Source organism: Lactuca serriola, chromosome 7 (genome assembly GCF_051521515.1).
Source record: "Lactuca serriola cultivar US96UC23 chromosome 7, Lser_US96UC23_V15, whole genome shotgun sequence".
NCBI lineage: Eukaryota > Viridiplantae > Streptophyta > Magnoliopsida > Asterales > Asteraceae > Lactuca > Lactuca serriola.
The window spans coordinates 152,178,710-152,199,008 of record NC_136414.1 but is presented as its reverse complement, the minus strand read 5'-3'; the positions used below and the strand labels follow the sequence as shown (position 1 = coordinate 152,199,008).

At 39.3% G+C, this 20,299-nt stretch overlaps 1 pseudogene; it reads left to right on the top strand.

The window, feature by feature from the left end:
* Positions 1 to 18,029: 18,029 nt before the first annotated feature.
* On the top strand, positions 18,030 to 20,071 carry LOC145064459 (putative indole-3-acetic acid-amido synthetase GH3.1 pseudogene; annotated as a pseudogene).
* Positions 20,072 to 20,299: the final 228 nt, after the last annotated feature.

Below are 20,299 nucleotides of genomic sequence, written 5' to 3'. Positions count from 1 at the left end.
GTCCTTTAGATAATTGATTAAATATCCCACCAATCTACAAGATATCGTATGGACATGAGACATGGGTTATAATTAATCTCTCTGTCCAAGATTTGTTTCCCGATTTCCGATTCATGACGACTAACTCAGACTACAATTGAACACATCAACTTCGTCCAAGCTTGGCCAAGCGCTTCAGATGTCATCACTAAATCATCGAGGGGCCCACCGATATCGCTTTTATCTTATTTAGGGTAAAAGGAATGGATAAACTTCGACTCATATACTTGCACTATTCACTCATCAAATCACACACAACAATACGTTTTATAACATCAAGTTACTGATGTGTTTACGTATTATCAATGCACAACCGAATTGTAAACAACAACTCATATGTCTCTGTTTCAAGAATATAAGATATTATCGTCTCAAAATTACTCGTGATAAAGTCCATGAAGTAATTCTTGAGCGTGGGTTTATCAAATACTCAAATCCTATTTCAGGAGTACTCATGAACACTGCAGCAAACATTTGTTATGTCTAAGCACTTAGACAATCTACAGTCAGATTCATGACAGTCTTAATTCACTACTTACTTCCAAAAGTATGATCGACTGTGGATGTTTAAATAACCTAGTTATTCGGGAAGTAAAACATGCAGAGTGAAACACAAGAATAATCTAATTAATTAACTATGGTCTCAAAACTTTTGAATATAAAGAAAACACTTATTATTTAATCACCATATTAATTAGACTTTATTCATCGTATAATGTTTCGACTAATCTAATAAATAATTGAATTAAACATAAGTCATGTCATATACTAAACATGCATACTATGTTTCTCTATGGTCATTCCTTTGTGAAATAGATCAATTGCACACATTTCCAATGATGCTCATTTCCCAATTCCAAATCCTTATCACAAGTGTAAGAATACCAAATTATTGCCACTAACAGATTTCGTTAGAGTCTTAACTTACATGCAATGATCCTTATGTAATGTCAAGGCTCCAAATTCACATAGACTTGGCCAATGATATTACAAAGCATTCCATTGGAGATTGGATACAAAAACAATTCAATGGAAATGAAGTCTCATATTCAAAGAGCATTCCTTGAACATTCTTCTTGCATTAAAGTTTCTAAGACACAGATATATCTCAATATCCAACTCCCATAATGGAAACACTTCCATATTTCCATATGACTATCAATTATGAACAAGAGTTACCTCTACTCAGAACAAGTCAATATGGTTCTTCCAAAAATTATGTTATACTTCCAACTGTCTACAAGCAACCAATCTTTGGTAAGCCTCAGAATGTCCTTGATAGTTGTATAAGAACTTTAGTCATAACTGGTTCTAGTCCTTTTCCCTCTTAATGCACCAGCATTTGGAAAATCAAAACAAGTGAATATTATAGCATATGTAATCAATCCTATACCCGAAGCATATGGGATCCAATACATAATGTCTTACATAGAGGCATGATACTTGACTAGTCTCTTGCTATAATTTTTCCATATATCGAATTTCCTATGTTGAAACATTTAAACACGATATTCGTATATATTCATGACTAAGTTCCATTAAAAAGAACTTCAGTCTAAACTTTTAGATTCGAAATGAAGTATTAGTACCCTCTCCCTTAAGCCTTACTATAGCGAAACAATTTCCAAACTTTACAACTTTGATTGAAAGCTTTGTTTTCTATAAATAGCATTGCTAACTTGCAACTCCTTACATAATAGTCATGCTCCCACTAGCATAACAATTATGTTCTTACCAGCATAACAATTATGCTCCCACTAGCTGTGACATGTACTCAAAAATCAACTGGACTTCTAGAAATCAATGCCTATTAACTTTCTCACCAAAGTTCGGAATTTTGATATGTTGATGCTTTGATAAGTCTTTATCCAGACTTCTCAAGTTCATACACATTTCATTAGATGGTCTATGTGAGTGTCTAAACCCTCTCAGAACTTATAGCAATAAGTCCCGAATGTTCAAACTATTTGCCATTTCTCACAATTCGAACTATGAAAAGGGATGTCATAATCATACTCGAATTCGAGAACACAATTTAGCACAACTGCTAACTCTAATGATATTAATCAATCCTTTAAAATCTAGTAGTGAAAGCGTTTCCTCACAATCCTTTTCATGAAGCAGAGAGAAAACTCTTGCTACTTAGATTTTTTGGTGTATGTGTTCCTATCCATGTGAATTTTTAATTTCCAACCACTATCATAATACAAGGTTTATGACAAACTCAAACTCATATGGACTGAACTAGCTTAATCTTATTTTCTTGACATCCGGTAGCACAAGATCCTACCAGTGTTTCCACGTTATTACGCAGCTCACCCATACAGATCAATGTAGTTTCATTGATGAAGGTGCTTCGTCTTATGTAGTCAAATGAGAACTCATAGAACTCACATGCATAGTCAACTTAACTGGAATGGCATAGAAACAAGAATGTGTCAACACGATAGGTTATCAATCTCACATCATGTGCTAGTGATTACTAATAGGTTTATTCTCGATTGTCTCTTGTAACTTTTTCAAGATCAACAAGACTCCCAATGACTTCTTGACATATAAGATTCTCTGTCAAGGAACATTCCTTGACAAACAAATATTCAATAGTTAGTATGGGTTCTTATCAAGAAAACACTTCATATGATTGGTCTTAGTTGGTCCTTGTTTTAACCAAAACATCACAACTACCAATTTTAAATGTGCTAGAGCAAGAAAACATTTCCACTCCACATTTCATGAGGTGCTATAAACCTACTTAGAAAATATTACTCAATGTACAACTTGGAGTAACTAGAGTATGACTCTAAAACTTGATTTTTGAATGAAGTATGACTCATCCTTTGATCTAACCATTTCAACAATACATGATTCCTCTTATTAGTCATATAAATGCACTAAGGTGTCCTTAGAGGATCAATTGTGACATGGTTCCATAGTCATTAGGATGATCATAAAACACAATACCAAAGTACTCTCCTTTCCTTTCAGATTGGAGAAACTTTTATCTTTCTGCCCAATGGATTCTTCATATTCGTTCTGCTATACTTTGAACCGTTTCAAGGTATCAAAATTATACTTAATCTTATAAGCATAACCATATTTATTGAACCAACAATAAATCACGACGAATTGACTTTATCGTCCTTTGTAGTGGATCTTACCAATTCACATCAATGTGTACTAGATCCTTTAATCCTTCACTTGAATCACATACACATGTGAACAAGGAATTAGTCTCAACTTACCAAAGATCAAGATTCTCATACATGACACAATCCAAATCGCATGACTCCAAGTTTTTGTCCAATTGAAACTTGGGCGATAAGAATCCTTCCTCACTTGGTAAATTATGACACTACCACAAGCGACATAAATAAGAATCAAATCCATTTTCAATATTTCTATTAATAGAAATACAAACAACAATTCTCATAAATGCCATTTCAAGTAATCATAAAGTAAATAATATATACCACAAAATTCACTTTATTGATAATGTGCAGAAAAACTTGTCCTTACAATGCAAATACATATGAAAACTATGTTTCAAGATATTTCTAAGAAATCTATCATAACTCCTAAGTAGCAGCTCAAAAATCTGATCATCGAACCATGCGACCGAAATCCATCTCTCACAATCAGATTCAGCTTGCTCTTCTTTTAAGCTTCCTTCTTTCTCTTCGATCCTACAAAACATCAAAATGTGATCAACACATCATGTAATAAGAATCTATAAATATGAACTTAATAGAGTTAGATAGTGGATGTACCTAAAGTAGAGTCATATAATTTGACTTTACCATCTCTTAGATATCTTAGGTTGTCTGGGCAGCTTCGCTTCCAATGTCCCTTCAATTGGCAGTAGAAATAGGTGGATTCTTTAACATCGACACATGGAACTATCTCAGAACTGGCCTTTCTCTTATGGTCATACTTTTTGACCTTAGTCGATTTCTCTCCCTTAGGAGGAGAAAACATTTATGGACTATCACGGTTGCCATCACCAAATTCCATGGAACTTTGGGAAATAGATCCTCCAAACAGATTTACTTGACCAGTGCGCCAAAGCATTATTGATTCAGCAGCAATTAGCAAATATGTCAGATCAATCAGGGTCACGTCATTTTCTGTCATATAGTAGTCCTTAACAAACTGACTATATAACTAAGGGAGCGATTAAAGAACCAAGTCAACAGCTAGCTTCCTTGGGAAAATGATACCCAACATTCCCAATTTGTCAATGTGAGACTTCATCTTGACGATGTGTGCACATACAGACGTTCCATCTTGGTTTTTGCATGCCAATAGGGCTTGAGTAACATTGAACTTTTCAAGTTGACGAAAACATGGGTCAGGGAGAATCACTGGAGGAAGTGGAGGAAGAGAAGTATGATTTCCAATTTCACCAATGCACGAAAAAGGGAATGATCTTTCACCTTGATCAACACGTGGAAGCTCATTTTCACACGGAAAGCTTTTTCCAAAATAATGAGGAAGGCCATAGTTGTCTGCACTCGACATCTATAAAAGGGAGAAAATTCAAGTGAGTTGATTTAAACCTTAGTATAACACCCAAATGAAATATTAAGGCTAGGACCCAACAATAATTTACAATTCGGAAGAGGGATGATGTAATCCAATTGTAAATTTTTTAAGGTAGGTAAATGATGATTTACCAATTCCACCACGAAAAACAAAATTTTAACGAATTAGGTTTTAAATGAAATTCCTAGATCTTTTGAGATTCATTGAACTTTTTCAATGGCATTTTTAATCTCTATTATGCCCTTCAAGTTTGTGACTAGGATACCGAGGATCACAAACAAGGTGTGAATAATCATGCAAATTAGCTTGGTACTCTTGATGTTATTTATCGTCTAATCAATGTGTTGGTTAACCACACAGGCTCCATTGATCAACAATAATTTACGAGCTACCCATTGCCAACAATATTGGTCTAATATTAGTGTGTCGGTTAACCACACATGCTCTACTAACGACCAATAACATGCAATGTGCAATTTCATGGATTAGCATCAAATTCACATTTTCCTAAAGTAACTAAGATTGGGAATTTATAGTAGTTTTTAGTTACTTTATAACTCATTATACTTTTAATGAGAGTTTAATGTTCTATCCTACCCGTTTGGCTAACGACCCTCCACTAGTCAAGAGTGTGGTGGGTAAGAGTGGATACCCACAGACGGTCAATTTACAGGTCGCTTCCTTAAACACCCCTTATAGACCAGCTTTGTGAATGAGTCCTACTATGACATCCCCGTTTTCACAGCCAGAAAAGAACGATTTTTTTTGTTTATGCTTTATAAAAATCAGAGTATCTCTTTTAATAAAAACGTTGCAGAATTTGTTCCCAGAAAAACATGATAATTACATTATCAAAGCATTTCCAAAGAAATGTATTTTTATTCATTTTAAAACATTTGGGATGTCATCGTCAATACAGAAACATAAGCATAAACAAAACTTACATTCATTATCACTAGTGATTTATATCTCCTTAATCTCTCAGTGTAATGTAACTTCATATCGACACATGTGATTCAAATAAACTAAGTGGGTCAGGTTGGGAAACCTGGTGAGTACATAGGGTTTTCAACCCACAATAATATAATTATTATGTCTAATCATCAAAAAATTAACCCAATTACCCATCCCCATTCTCTTCTTTAATCTTAAGAATCTACCCTAAGAGTCAGCTATTCTTCATTCATTCATTCCTAAGGATTGTCCTAAGGAATAGGCACGAAGTATATTGTTGCCTATGACACAGTTGTCAAGCACATCTGCTAGTTCTATCACTTAGGTGCAGCTGCCAGAATTGTGACATTCTCTATAAGGCGCATCTGCTGGTATAGTCCTTTAGGCACATCTGTCGGGGGTTATGAGGTTCTCTATTAGGCGCTTCTGCTGGTAGAGTCCTTTAGGCGCATCTGCCAGGGTTATCTCGCTTATTGACAGTATCATTTTCGAGAGTCCACTCGCAATACAGGTCAATGGGTTTTTAGAGTACACCAGTGAACACATCGTTCACAACACCTACAGGTTGTGAGCCTACTAGTGTTCCACTGGACTGTCTAGAATAGTCTGTGGTTGTCATCCATACACTGCTAGATGACGGGGCCAACATTTGGGGAAAAGGCTTCTCACATCGTGCACCTCTCACCCTCACCTCATGGTCTATATCACCTCTCAACTCATCGTCCAATTCATATTTCATCTACCCATGTTTGACCCAACATATTATGTAGATATAAACACATATACAGTTTAAATCATATAAAACTTGTATAAAATCGTTCATCCAGTATAGATAGCAGGTATACAGATAATATGCACACATAGCACGTAGTTTATATAAAATACTTCATATCTATGTGTAAGATGAAAGGGACCATGCACTCACTTGAAAAGGGGGTGACTCGGTACTTGGATAGCACTTCGTTATCTCAAAACAATTTTCTCTTGACAAAACCTAGTATCAATACCACTAGGGTTTAGTCTAACGTTAACCATGACTAATTAATAGTCTAGCTATTATTACTATTATATAAGCGTTAAGCAACACTCTTATATAACTCATAATAATAGCCCAAATAATTATTTTAAGGTCCTAATAATGTTACTATATCAAAACATAAGTTATACTAAGGAGAGGATAGACGTAGCTCACTTACAGCAGGTTTTTCTCAAAACTGGGATCCGTCGAAGCAGAGTTTCTGAGCCAAAGGCTCTTCTTTTCGGAGCCGTCGGGCGCTCCGGGCTTCCGCCTCGTGCTAGGGAGGGTCCCTAGGCTTTTTTGGGGTTTGGGGCTTAGAGAGAGGTTCTAGAGAGAGAAAGAAGTGGGTAAAGGTGTGAGGAGTGAGGTAGCCCCGACACCTCTATGTATAGGCTGCCTGGACCGTCACCACGTCATGGTGCCTCCCACCACATCGTGGTGTTGCATAGGCTCCAAGGTTTCGTCTGGTGTTGACACGTGGCATCGCACACAAGGTGGAAATCAGCCAATTTTCAAAAATTCATAACTTTCGCATACGAGCTCCGTTTTTTATGTTCTTTATATCCACATGTAGGTAAAAATAAGATCTACAACTTTCATCTTGACTCCGTCGGCTAATTCTCGACCGATCTTAAATTTAACAGTAGGAGGAGATTATATTGTTAAATGTTCTACATACGGACTCCGTTTTCGTCTATCTTTTTACCGTTGAGTTCCTATTAATGAGATCTTCAATTCTCATTTAGGTCGCATAGGCCAAAAATCACTCGATCTAAAATTCGAGTTTCGGGTCTTACACTACCATGCAAAATCTTAGAAAATTCATAACTTCCTCATACGAATTCAGATTTGGGCGTTCTTTTTTTTGTATGTTCTCGGTTTAACGTGTACTACAACTTTTGTTTAGATCACTAAGGCTAAAAATTCCTCTATCATAAATTCACTATTTACGTCTTTCGGTGCCGTGTCGGTTTTGCTGTAAAACTTCGACGGACCATAACTTCTTCGTTATAACTCGGATTTCGGCGTTGTTTATATGTATGGAACCCTTGTAACATATACGACTACTTGGTTAAGATTATTCATTCTAAATAATCTTCCATCGGAAACTCACTTTTTATGCTCATTGTCTTTAAATTGACTAGCCCGGATCTGCGGACGTTACACCTACTAACGGTAAGAGTGACTTTTCTTATACATATATAATATATTAGACTTTTAATTTTATATTTTATAAGGGTGTATTTTTAAACTTTTAAAATACTAAGTGGTTTAATCCTTTAATAAATTAAACTTTTAATTTAGTTAAATTTAAACCATGTATGGATTTATCAATTGTCATTTAATTAATCTTTTAATTAAATCATTAATAAAATCGATGAGGGTGTATTTTCAAAAACTTTTCAGAAATACCATGGTTCTAAAATTTAATATTTCAAAATTAAAACTATTTAATTAAATTTTAAATTATAAAACCAAAGGGTGTATTTTAAAACTTTTCAAAATACTAGGTTAAATCTAAAATCAAAGTAATCTTATTATTATCCAAATTTAACCAAATCTTTTAATTTTGATAAGGATATCATGTTATCTTTCAAAAGATTCAATTTTTAGGCTTTAAAAACAAATTATGGCAATTATCCTAATCAAAACATGATCTGAAAATCGAAAAAATAGGAAACTGACAAGTCAACTCATCGAGTTGGACACTGAACTCGTCGAATTTATCATTAAACTCATCGGGTCCATCCTCCAAACAGCGAAAATCAATTTACTTGTTCTTTGGAAAGTTCACTATTGCATCAATTCAATTGAAAAATATCCTAGGATCTGATAACACTGTTGGGTTATGAGCATATCTACAATCCTATATGATCATGCAACCCTAATTGCTTTGAATCTAAGTTTTTTACTATTGAACATGCAAATTGAATTCCAAAGCAATAACCCTATAGACTTGTTGGATTAGTGTCTAAGTCAATAACTATTTTGGTATGTACTTGACCCGATGGTGCATGGTCCTTTTGGGTTGCCTTAACCAAAGCAACTTGATAGGATGAATTATGGAGAGAAAGGATTAATTATGATTTATTAATATGTTATGAGAATAATATATTAAAGGAGAAATCATATTGTTTAATTAATATTAGTCAAGAATTAATTGATAATTAATTTTGTGACTAAAAGAGATTAATTAAACTTAAGGGACTGGAACTGTAATTATAAGATAAATGCATTTGGGCTATGGATTACTTAATGATATATAAGTTGGACGAATTCTATGGGGAAGCCCGTTAGAAATTGTCCAAGGGATGTACCAAAGGAATCCATGGGCTGCTTAGGGCTTAAGCAGTCAAGATTAGGGTTTCCTAGTTTAAAACCCTAATAGCCTACATGTATAAATAGCACCCTTAATCCCCAAAAACGTGGTGAAGAGTTCCTCTAGGGTTTCCACACATTTTGGGCAGCCTCCTTCTCTTCTCCTCTTCATCCTCTTGCTCTTGGTGTTTGTGAACCATTAGAGGAGTGACATTTGTGACTCTAAGATTTCTAAAGCCATTACAAGGAGGATTTGAGATTGTTATTGCTACATAACAATCAAGGTAATATCTTAAACCCATTCTTATATAATATTGATTATCATATGCTAGAACTAGGGTTTGAAGTCTTAGATGAATTGCATGTACAATAGAGAAACCTAGATCCAAGCATTAGGGTTTGTATGAGCACATAGGATGTTCTTATGGCTAAAACCCATCAAGACTAGCATCTAATTTAGAAATTCATTTGATATTAGGGTTATAAGATTACCTGACTTGTTATGTAGTAATAACAAGAACAATCCTTGAAAATCCTTGACTCTTGAAAGCTTAGTGCCCCTAGTGTTGCACCTCTAGTGGAGTCACAGACTCCCAATGCAAAAGGTTGAAGGAGAGACAAGGAAATCAGCTAGGGTTATGTATCTTATGCATAGCCGAAAATCCCATGTGATGGGGCTCTTTATATAGTTGTGGGCTGCTAGGGTTTCTGGAAGAATCCCTAATTCCTGCTTAAGGCTTAAGCAGCTCATGGACTCCTCCTTATGAGGCCTTGGATGAAATCTATAGGGTCTCCCTATAGGATTTTGTCCACTCCTAATTAAAGAGTCCAATAGCCCTATTCTGCAACTATCAATGATTTGCAAAACATCCCCTTCAATTATTAATCAGTTCCCTTAATCCCAAAATAAATATCAAATTAATTTCTTATTAATTACTAATTAATAATATGATTTCCAAATAATATATTAATCTTATAATATATTAATAGAATCATTTTGAGTACCAATTTATTATTTCACATAATAAATTCTACTCTCTCTCTCTCTCTCCACCAGTCATCCTGTCATGTTGCATGAGTGAAGGCAACCCAAAAGGATCATGCTACTATCAAATCAAATACATACCAATTATAGTTATGGGCTTAGCCACCTAATCCAACAGGACACTCTATGGGAGCTGTATTCATGGCATCCATCACTTGGGATGCTTTTGTGACGAGGTTCAAAGTTGGGTTTGCACGAGTTATTGAGGTGCAGTAGTTGCCGAGGGAGTTTTAGGACCTTCGACATACGACAGAGACAGTGCCGGAAATCACTGCCAAGTTTAGCGAGAGGGCCTTGAAGGTTGTGCATTTTGTTGTGTATGAGGATATGAAGAAGACGATGTACCATGATATGCTATGGATGATATTCGTTAGTTTGTGAGCCTGTCGAGCTGCAAGACTTTTGATGATATGATTGCTAGAGCCCAGGAGCAGGAGATTGAGTTGCATCTTCGGGTGAAGAACAAGCCGGAGCAGGATCAAACTGTGGTGGGCCAGGTAAAGAGGACCAAGACTCAGGATTCGTGATCGGGTGGCCATTAGGGTCGAGGCTGTTGTGCCAAGTATGGGAGGACTCACGAGGGAAGCTAGCGTGTGAAGGAAAAGGGTTGCTTTAGTTGCAGTTAGGCTGGTCATTTTAGCCAGGATTATCCTCAGGGTTTGGGTCTGATATGTTTTCACTGCAACCAGGTGGGCCACAGAAAGGCTAATTGTTCGAGGTTGACGAGTGGAGCGGTGATGGCACCTACTCTAGCTACACTGAGGATTACTGATGGCCGTGAAGGCAATGCGGAGGCTCCAGTCATGAGGAGTCGAGCGTTTCATTTGCAGGCTGAGGAGACCCGAGTTTCATCAGGTGCTGTTACAAGTATGTATCATATTCACTTCCTTCATTTTTTTTATTAATAATGCTTTTTATCATGTGATTGTGTGTGAGACGTTATGTTCGATTTATTTAAGTCTTCACCTAATAGTCAATGTTTCTTTATGATTGCCTGATTATTATTATTCAAGGGATTTTCATATGCCAATTTGCTTACCAAGAATCATGATGAATGGTATCTAGTTGAGTCGGTTATGGGTATAGAATCGGGAGGCGGTGATCATTGTTAGCGTAAGCCCTAGGTGAGAATGATTTGAGTGTTCTGCCTGGAGGATTAGTAGTTAGATTGATTTTGATGGTTCGATCGCAATGACTCGGAGGAGGTTACGGTGTAAGTTCATTGTGTTTTTGGAATTTGAAATAGTTGAGATCTCTCATGGTTGCGAGGTATAAGAGTGTAACGACGTAAATTTTCAAACAAATTTTCTCATTTTTAAAACACAAATTAACTCATTTCATAATTCCCAAAATCAAATACGTCTCAAACGTCAACAAAGAAAACACAATCCAAGAATCATAAAAAACAATTTCTCGCCAGTGTGTACAATCATGCTGGTGCCTTTCCGCGATCCTCGGAACTACCTGAAACACATAACACATAACACGGTAAGCATAAAGGTTAGTGAGTTCCCCAAAATACCACATACAACACATTAACCACTCAAGGCTATAACTATGGTCGATGTGTCTCAGTAGGACCTTCCGGTCCCACAACTCAGGTGGACCCTCTGGTCCCTCAACTCAACAACTCAATATAACATATAGTAAGCAAATCACAATAAATAACAAGATATCTCAATACACAGCACATACACATAAGACCCTCTAGTCACACATAAGTTACTACTCAAGGTAAGTATAGTCAACGACAGGGAGTACACATAAGTTACCAAACCATAAAAGTCAAAAAAGTCAATGGAAGGGAGTACGCTGTGCGTACTCGATCTCTACACTGCACGTACTCGGCTGCCAAGCAGGCATCGGGGATGCGCAACCCCTACGTTGCGCGTATTGGATTTACGCCCAACGTACTCTCCAGTTTCCTAATTCTCACTCATTTGGTCTTAAACAGTTAAGACCCTTTCTCATCTCATAGATCCACGCTCTCTAATAGCTCCAAACCCATAAAGTCAGTGACTTTAAGCCTTTGCATGGCTAAAAAGGTCACCAACCTCAAAATATACATTCTTTTGCCTCGAGGGAGCTCATAACTCTTGCATGGAGTGATTTCAACATCCAAGATTGGATTTTTATGACAATACACTACTCATATGCTCAAAAGGGGTTGGTCCTAGTCTCTGCAGTACAAGATCTCATCAAGTCTCCACCTTTTTGAGACAAAATCCTAAAATACACAAATAAGATGCTCATAACAAAAGAGAGGCAAAGTCTGAAGCTTTATACCTTAATAAGAAGCTCCCTACTCAGATTTGCTCGGATCTAGAAGCTTGGACTCCAACTCGTTCTTCTTCAAGACCTCCTATTCTCTTCAAAACCATACAAAAACTCTCAAGTCTCAAACACACACACACAAGCATTAGAACAAGGGTTAGGGAACTCTTAGGGTTTTTTCTCTAGGGATGGTGGCCAAGAATGAGTCAATCATATCCCTTATATAGGGGACTCACCCTAAATTAAGGTTTGCACTCTGGGCCTAGTATGCCCAGCGTACCCACGCATACACCCAGCGTACTAGGTGGTCTCCGCATCACATGCACGCTGACGATTACGCTAAGCGTACACCTCAGGTACACCCCGTGTACTCGTTTTTCACTCTTGATATAATAATGACCAAAATAGACAACAACTTAAAAGATCAAGTCTCACAAGGTATACCTGGACTCGGGATGTTACAAATCTCCCCCACTAGAGTCAGACTTCGCCCTCAAAGTCATGATCCTCGAATAGTTCTGGATGTTTCTCCCACATCTCGGACTCCGGTTCCCAAGTCATGTCGGTCCCTTTCCGATGTTGCTATCGAACCTGTACCAGGGGTACTTCTTTGTTCATCAAAACCTTCACCTTTCAATCCATAATCGCGATCGGTCTCTCAACATAATTCAGGCCCACATCCACCTGAATGTCCTCTAGTGGTACCACTTCCGTCTCATCGACCACACACTTCCTCAACTGGGACACGTGGAAGGTTTCATGGATCTGGCTTAACTCCGCATGTAGCTCTAAACGATATGCTACCTTACCCACTCTAGCGGTCAACTTGAAAGGACCGATGTAACGGGGCCCCAGCTTTCCCCTCTTCCTGAACCGTATCACCACTTTCCATGGGGATACCCTCAGGAGAACGAAATCTCCAACCTGAAACTCAAGCTCGGATCGTCGCCTGTCCGCATAACTCTTCCGGCGACTCTGAGCCGTCATTAACCTCTGAATGACCTGTTGAATCTGCTCAGTCGTGTTTAGCATTATCTCAGTGCTACCCATCACTCGCTGCCCCACCTCTCCCCGACAAATGGGGGTCCGACACCTCCTCCCATAAAGAAGATCAAAAGGAGGCATACCGATATTGGAATGGTAGTTGTTGTTGTAAGAAAACTTAGCCAAGGTTAGGTATAAGTCCCAACTTCCACCGAAGTCCATAACACATGCTCGAAGAATGTCCTCGAGCGTCTGAATCGTCCACTCACTCTTTCCGTCTGTCTGTGGGTGGTAGGTTGTACTAAAATGAAATCGCGTTCCCAACTCCTCATGGAACTTCTTCCAAAATCTGGAAGTAAAACGCACATCCCGATCTGACACTATAGATGTTGGCACCCCATGCCGAGCTACCACCTCTCTCACATATATCTTCGCCAGCCTCTTCGCAGAAGTGCTCTCACTGATGGCAAGAAAGTGAGCGCTCTTCGTCAACCGGTCCACAATCACCCAAATTGTGCCGACACGTTGTGCGGTTCTTGGCAAATTGGTGATAAAATCCATAGAAATTTGTTCCCATTTCCATTGGGGAACCTCCAGCGGCTGCAACATGCCATGAGGACGCTGGTGCTCGTCCTTAACCCGAAGACAGGTCAAGCACCTCTTAACTACCCAAGAAACGTCTCTCTTCATACAGGTCCACCAATAATCTATCTTTAGGTCTAAGTACATCTTAGTGGCCCCCGGGATGGATCGAGAATCTCGATCTATGCGCCTCCTCCATCAGTGTACGTCGAGCTCCACCCGTATAAGGCACCCAAATCCTCCCTCAAAAGGTCATAAGCCCCCGGTTGTCCGTCACAAACTCGTACACCTGCCCAATCACCCGCTCCCTCTTGTGGTTCTATGGTGTCACGGCCTCCGCCTGGGGCTCTCGAATGATATATAAGACTGGAGTAATCACTTTCATCTTCAAACACTCTCGGATCGGGGTACTCTCTACTCTACAGCTCAGGGCGTCGGCTACTACATTAGCCTTGCCCAGATGATACAGGGTCTCGCAGTCATAATCTTTCGCTACATCTAACCACCTTCTCTGTCTCATGTTAAGGTTGGGCTGATTCATAAGATACTTCAAACTTTTATGGTCCGTGTAAATGGTACACTGAACCCCATACAGATAGTGACGCCAGATCTTGAGGGCAAACACCACCGCCCCTAGCTCTAGATCGTGGGTGGGATATCTAGTCTCATGAGGCTTCAACTGCCTGAAATAGATGTATCGCAATAAACCACAAAATCCTCCATTCCCTCCGGAAGGGCTAACATAGGAGCCTCGCACAATCTCTGGCGAAGGGTCTCAAATGAGGTCTGGTGCTTGGGTCCCCAAGTAAACGTGACGCCCTTCCGGGTCAAACTGGTGAGAGGGACGACAATCTTGGAGAAATCTCTAATAACTCTTCGATAGTATCCAGCCAGCCCCAGAAAACTCATGATCTCAGTAGGGGATCTCGGCACCTCCCATCTCATAACTGCCTCAGTCTTGGCCGGATCGACCAAAATACCATTCTGATTAATGAGGTGTCCCAGGAATTGGACCTCTCATAACCAAAAATCACACTTGGAGAACTTGGCATAGAGCCTCTTCGATCTCAGTACACCCAGAATCTCTCTCAGGTGCTCCTCATGTTGCTCTATGGACCTCAAATACACCAAGATATCGTCGATGGACACAATCACTGATCGATCCAGCATGGCCCTACACACCCGATTCATTAGATCCATGAACGCCGCCGATGCGTTGGTGAGCCCGAAAGGGCATCACCATGAACTCATAGTGCCCATAACGTGTCTTGAAGGCCGTCTTCGGGACATCCTCCTCGCGAACTCTCATATGATGATACCCAGACCTCAAATCAATCTTGGAAAACCAAGATGCACCGTGCAACTGATCGAACAGATCGTCGATCCTCGGAAGTGGATAACGGTTCTTGACCGTCAGCTTGTTCAACTCTTGGTAATCAATGCACATCCGGTGTGAACCTTCCTTTTTCTTAACAAAAAGGATCGGAGCTCCCCACGGTGAGCTACTTGGCCTGATAAACCCTTTCCCCAGCAGCTCCTGGAGCTGTGAGGATAACTCTTGCATCTCTGGTGGCACAAGGCGATAGGGTGCCTTAGCAATAGGAGCTGTGGGGATAACTCCTTCATCCTCTACATTTTTGGGCCGTTTTTTTCCCGCTCCCCCCCCCCCCCGCTTGCGTCTCGGGTACAGTTTGTTGGGTGAGTTGTGGCTGTGTAATATTTTATTGCATTGTAGCAAATGGGTTGAAAATGTTTTGTGGAAGGTTTGTAGTGAATTGTGGTGGGGGTGAGGCAGGATTGAAAAAGTTGTCTTGTGTGTTGAGAATGTTCATGTACATTTCGTATTGTGCAAAACCAAAATGCAGAGGTGTATTTTTGTTTGGAGGAGGAGTGTTGAGGTTTTGATCCATAGTAGGGAAAAGAGATTTTTTTTTGAAGATTTGAAATTAAAAAGGTTTGTATAAAAGATAAAGGTTGATGTATATGTATATATAGTTGTAAAAAGATTGAAAATCTATTACTTTTTTTTTTTACATTTTTGACCTTTTACAACGGTTGAAAAATCAAAAATATAGACGTTGGAGTGAATTTGCGTCGAAATCATGCTCCTTGTCAAGCGTTACCATCATAATGCCTTATACCATAACGGCTAAAAATGCAAGTTGGGCGCGGTGTTCGGCGCGTTATGTCGCCGTTATTACATAGCCACGTCGGAATAACGCATGCTCACATTGCCCATACCTACCCATCTTAAAGAAAACCCAATTTGCCTCCAACATCACTTCACCTCCTGCAACCACCTACCACAAATGCCAACTTCAAAATCATTTCGATTCAGGCCTAAAAAGCAAACTGTTATTAACCTCATTTCTAAAATCCAAAACTCAAAATCAATATGTTAAAGGAAATGAACATAATCTGATTCTTTGGTTAAAACACTATATACAAACTCATAAATCACTATCACCAAACAATCAGCTTCCTTCCCTCATTCCCTATAACCTAAACCTAATCATCCAATACAGTAAGGTCAGAAATTGAAGGGTAACAGACAAGAAATCAAGTTCATCGGAAAGAGGCTCGATAACCAAGTGGTAGGTAAGAAGGTTGTGGTGACGCCACTACTCTTTCATGAAGACATTATTGGTATTGGCAGCAAAGGATCGAAGAGGACGCCCTACGGCGGTGGTTAGCGTTTCAGGGGTCGACCGTATTGGTGGAGAAGAGAGGAATACGACTTAAATAGCTGAGTTTAGATGCAAATTGGCGATAGATCGTGCCTTTAGATGCAGATCGGTGATGCTCCGGTGGGTAAGATGCAGTCAACGGCTATAGATGAAGGTCCAAATTTAGATTTTGATCGATGACGCTTCCATATTTTTTTTCTTTTGACGGGTTGAAGGGATGCGGTTATGATGGTAGACCGTGGGCTTCACTGGAGGGCTCACTGGCGATGACTAGATGGTAATGGAAGGAAAGCGACAAGGTCAATGTAGGATAACAGTGTGGTATTGGTTCTCATTACTAGTAGCAGGTGTGGTAGTGATGGTGGATACTAAAAGCTTAAGGTCCGATTGTGGTAGAGGATACCGAAAATTTCAGGTTCACTGATGTAGTTTCTTGCAATTCGTATGATAAGTAAGGTAAAAGGGAAGAAGGGTTGATATAGGTGAGTTAAAGGGGAAGAAGGGATGGATGAATGAGTGGGACCCATATTTATTAAACAGTTTCTTATAATAAATGAGATAATTAAAGTATTAAAATAATTGTATATTAGTCATTTTAAGTCCGTCACGGACCAACGGCGCAACAAAATCAAACTATATGGACGGTCTGAGGTATAAAAATAAGTTAGAAACCAAACGCGTGAATTACCTTAAACCATAGACAGACCAGGTCCAGACAATGGGCAACCCGAGCTGTCGCTCATGACCCATTTCTCTAAGGGGTCCAAAATTCCTTTTGTATATATATATATATATATATATATATATATATATATATATATATATATATATATATATATATATATATATATATATATATATATAGAGAGAGAGAGAGAGAGAGAGAGAGAGAGAAATCAATTTATCTAAAAATGTTAGGAAAAATATTTTTCTTTAAATTAGTTGTTTTTGTAATGTTGTAACCATATTTTTGTATATTAATAGTGAATTTTATAACGATTTGTTTAATTTTCAACTTTAGTGGTCCCTTTTTTTTCCGCCCTGACTCACTATATCTTTGGACGGACGTTGACCATGGAGACAATTCGTGTAATTTACACTCTTTTAATTAATATTTTATTTTTATTTTTGGAGGATTAAATTATAGGTTTTTAAATAATAAAAAGTTATGTTTACATAATTGTTAAATTTTTAGCTACTTAATTTTTAATATTTTATTTGTTTAATTTTTTTAAAAATGTTAAATTAGAGAGGGACAAAAATATTGATACAGGGATAAAATGATGCTTGGATTTCTCACGTGCTACGTTTGCGACGGAGGAAAATGACAAATTCGCCGGCCATCAGTCATCATCACCGGCAACAATTTCACAAGGAAATGGCCGTGAAGTTCAGCGTCACGTGACCTAAAGCGGCCCATCGTTTTCCCAGCATTACATTCACAATATTCCCCTTTGACTACAATATCTCGTGGGCCCCACGTGATATGTCACGTGACCCCATGGACCCACTAACCATCCTATATAAACTCTCCATTTCTCTTCACCACAAAATCCCGTGTCAAACAATCGAACACAAAATCGAAATGGCGACTAATGTTCAGAGAACGTCTTCCGCTTCACCGGCGCCGGAGAAACATAAGGAAGCGATTCAGTTCATTGAGAAGATGACGAGAAACACAGACAAAGTTCAGGCGAACGTTTTGGCTGAGATACTCAGCCGGAACGCCGACACAGAATATCTCCGGCTTTACAATCTCAACGGAGCCACCGATCGTGAAACTTTCAAGTCGAAGATTCCGATAGTCACTTACGACGACCTGCAACCTATCATTCAACGCATCGCCGATGGTGATCGCTCTCCCATTTTATCAGCTCATCCGATTTCTGAATTTCTCACCAGGTTAGTTCCCGATCGATGGTTTATTTGACTATTTCGATTGAATTTAACGATCTTATTGCGTGATCATGTTTTTCAAACAGTTCTGGTACTTCCGCCGGTGAAAGAAAGCTCATGCCGACGATTCACGAAGATTTGGATCGACGTCAACTGCTTTACAGCCTTCTCATGCCTGTAATGAACTTGTACGTATGTTCTCACGCTATGTAGTACTGCATGCATTAACAGTTGTACATAAAATGCACCACCACCGCCTACAATCCACGTGTCTCCGTCGCCACCACCGACTGACTAAAGATTTCATTGACAGGTACATGCCAGGTTTAGACAAGGGAAAAGCTTTATACTTTCTATTCGTCAAATCCGAAACACAGACTCCGGGTGGGTTACTCGCCCGACCCGTTCTCACAAGCTACTACAAAAGTGACCATTTCAAAACCCGACCCTTCGACCCGTATAACGTCTACACCAGCCCAAACGAAGCAATTCTTTGCCCCGATTCCTTCCAAAGCATGTACGCTCAGATGCTTTGCGGTCTGTATGACCGCAAAGAAGTGCTCCGTATCGGAGCAATATTCGCCTCGAGTTTGCTCCGAGCCATTCGGTTCCTTCAACTGAACTGGAAGGAACTCTGTCATGATATCCGGACCGGAACTCTCAACGAGACAGTTTCTGATCCGGATATCAGACAGTGTATGTCTCAGATACTGAGACCGAATTCGGATCTCGCAAATGTTATTGAATCCGAATGCTCAAAGAAGAATTGGGAAAGAATTATCGTTCGAATTTGGCCTAATGTGAAATACCTAGAAGTAATTGTGACCGGTACAATGGCTCAATACATTCCAACCCTAGATTATTATAGTGGCGGGTTACCGAAAGTTTGCACAATGTATGCATCTTCCGAATGTTACTTCGGGATTAACCTCAATCCATTGTGTAAACCATCAGAAGTTTCCTACACAATTATGCCAAACATGGCATATTTCGAGTTCATACCCCACAATCCACATTCAGTGTCAACCGACAATGTGGTTGATCTAGCGAATGTGGAAATAGGGAAAGAGTATGAACTCGTGATCACCACCCATGCAGGTCTTTACAGATACTGTGTGGGTGACATACTGCGTGTCACCGGGTTTCACAACTCTGCACCACAGTTCCATTTTGTGAGACGAAAAGACGTGTTGTTAAGCATCGAATCCGATAAGACTGACGAATCCGAACTACAATCTGCCATTGAAAACGCGTCCAAATTGTTGAAGAAGTTCAACACGAGTGTGGTCGAGTACTCGAGCTATGCGGATACCGAAACAATCCCGGGTCATTATGTGATATTTTGGGAGTTGTTAGTGAAGGATCCAATGAATTACCCAAGGGAGGAGGTGATGGAGCAATGTTGCTTGGCTATGGAGGAATCATTGAATGCTGTGTACAGACAGGGTCGGGTTGAGTGCAATTCAATCGGGCCGTTGGAGATCCGAGTGGTGAAAAGTGGTACGTTTGAAGAGTTGATGGATTATGCTATATCAAGAGGTGCATCTATTAACCAGTATAAAGTGCCGAGGTGTGTAAGCTTCACACCTGTAATGGAGTTGCTGAATACGAGGGTGGTGGCCTCGTATTTCAGTCCGAGTTTGCCGTTCTGGAGTCCGGAACGTCGCCGGTGAGGTTGTGGGTTGACATGAAATTGACTTATTTAGTCTGAGATGAATAATGTGATTGATATCGAGCATGCGTGAAATTTAATGAAATATAAATAAAATAAGATGTGGTTCTATGAATTTATGTGCATGGGGTGATTTTCTTTGAAAGACACAAACACCTCTCTCTCTCTCTCTCTCTCTCTCTCTCTCTCTCTCTCTCTCTCTCTCTCTCTCTCTCTCTCTCTCTCTCTCTCTCTCTCTCTCTCTCTCTCTCTCTCTCTCTCTCTCTCTCTCTCTCTCTCTCTCTCTC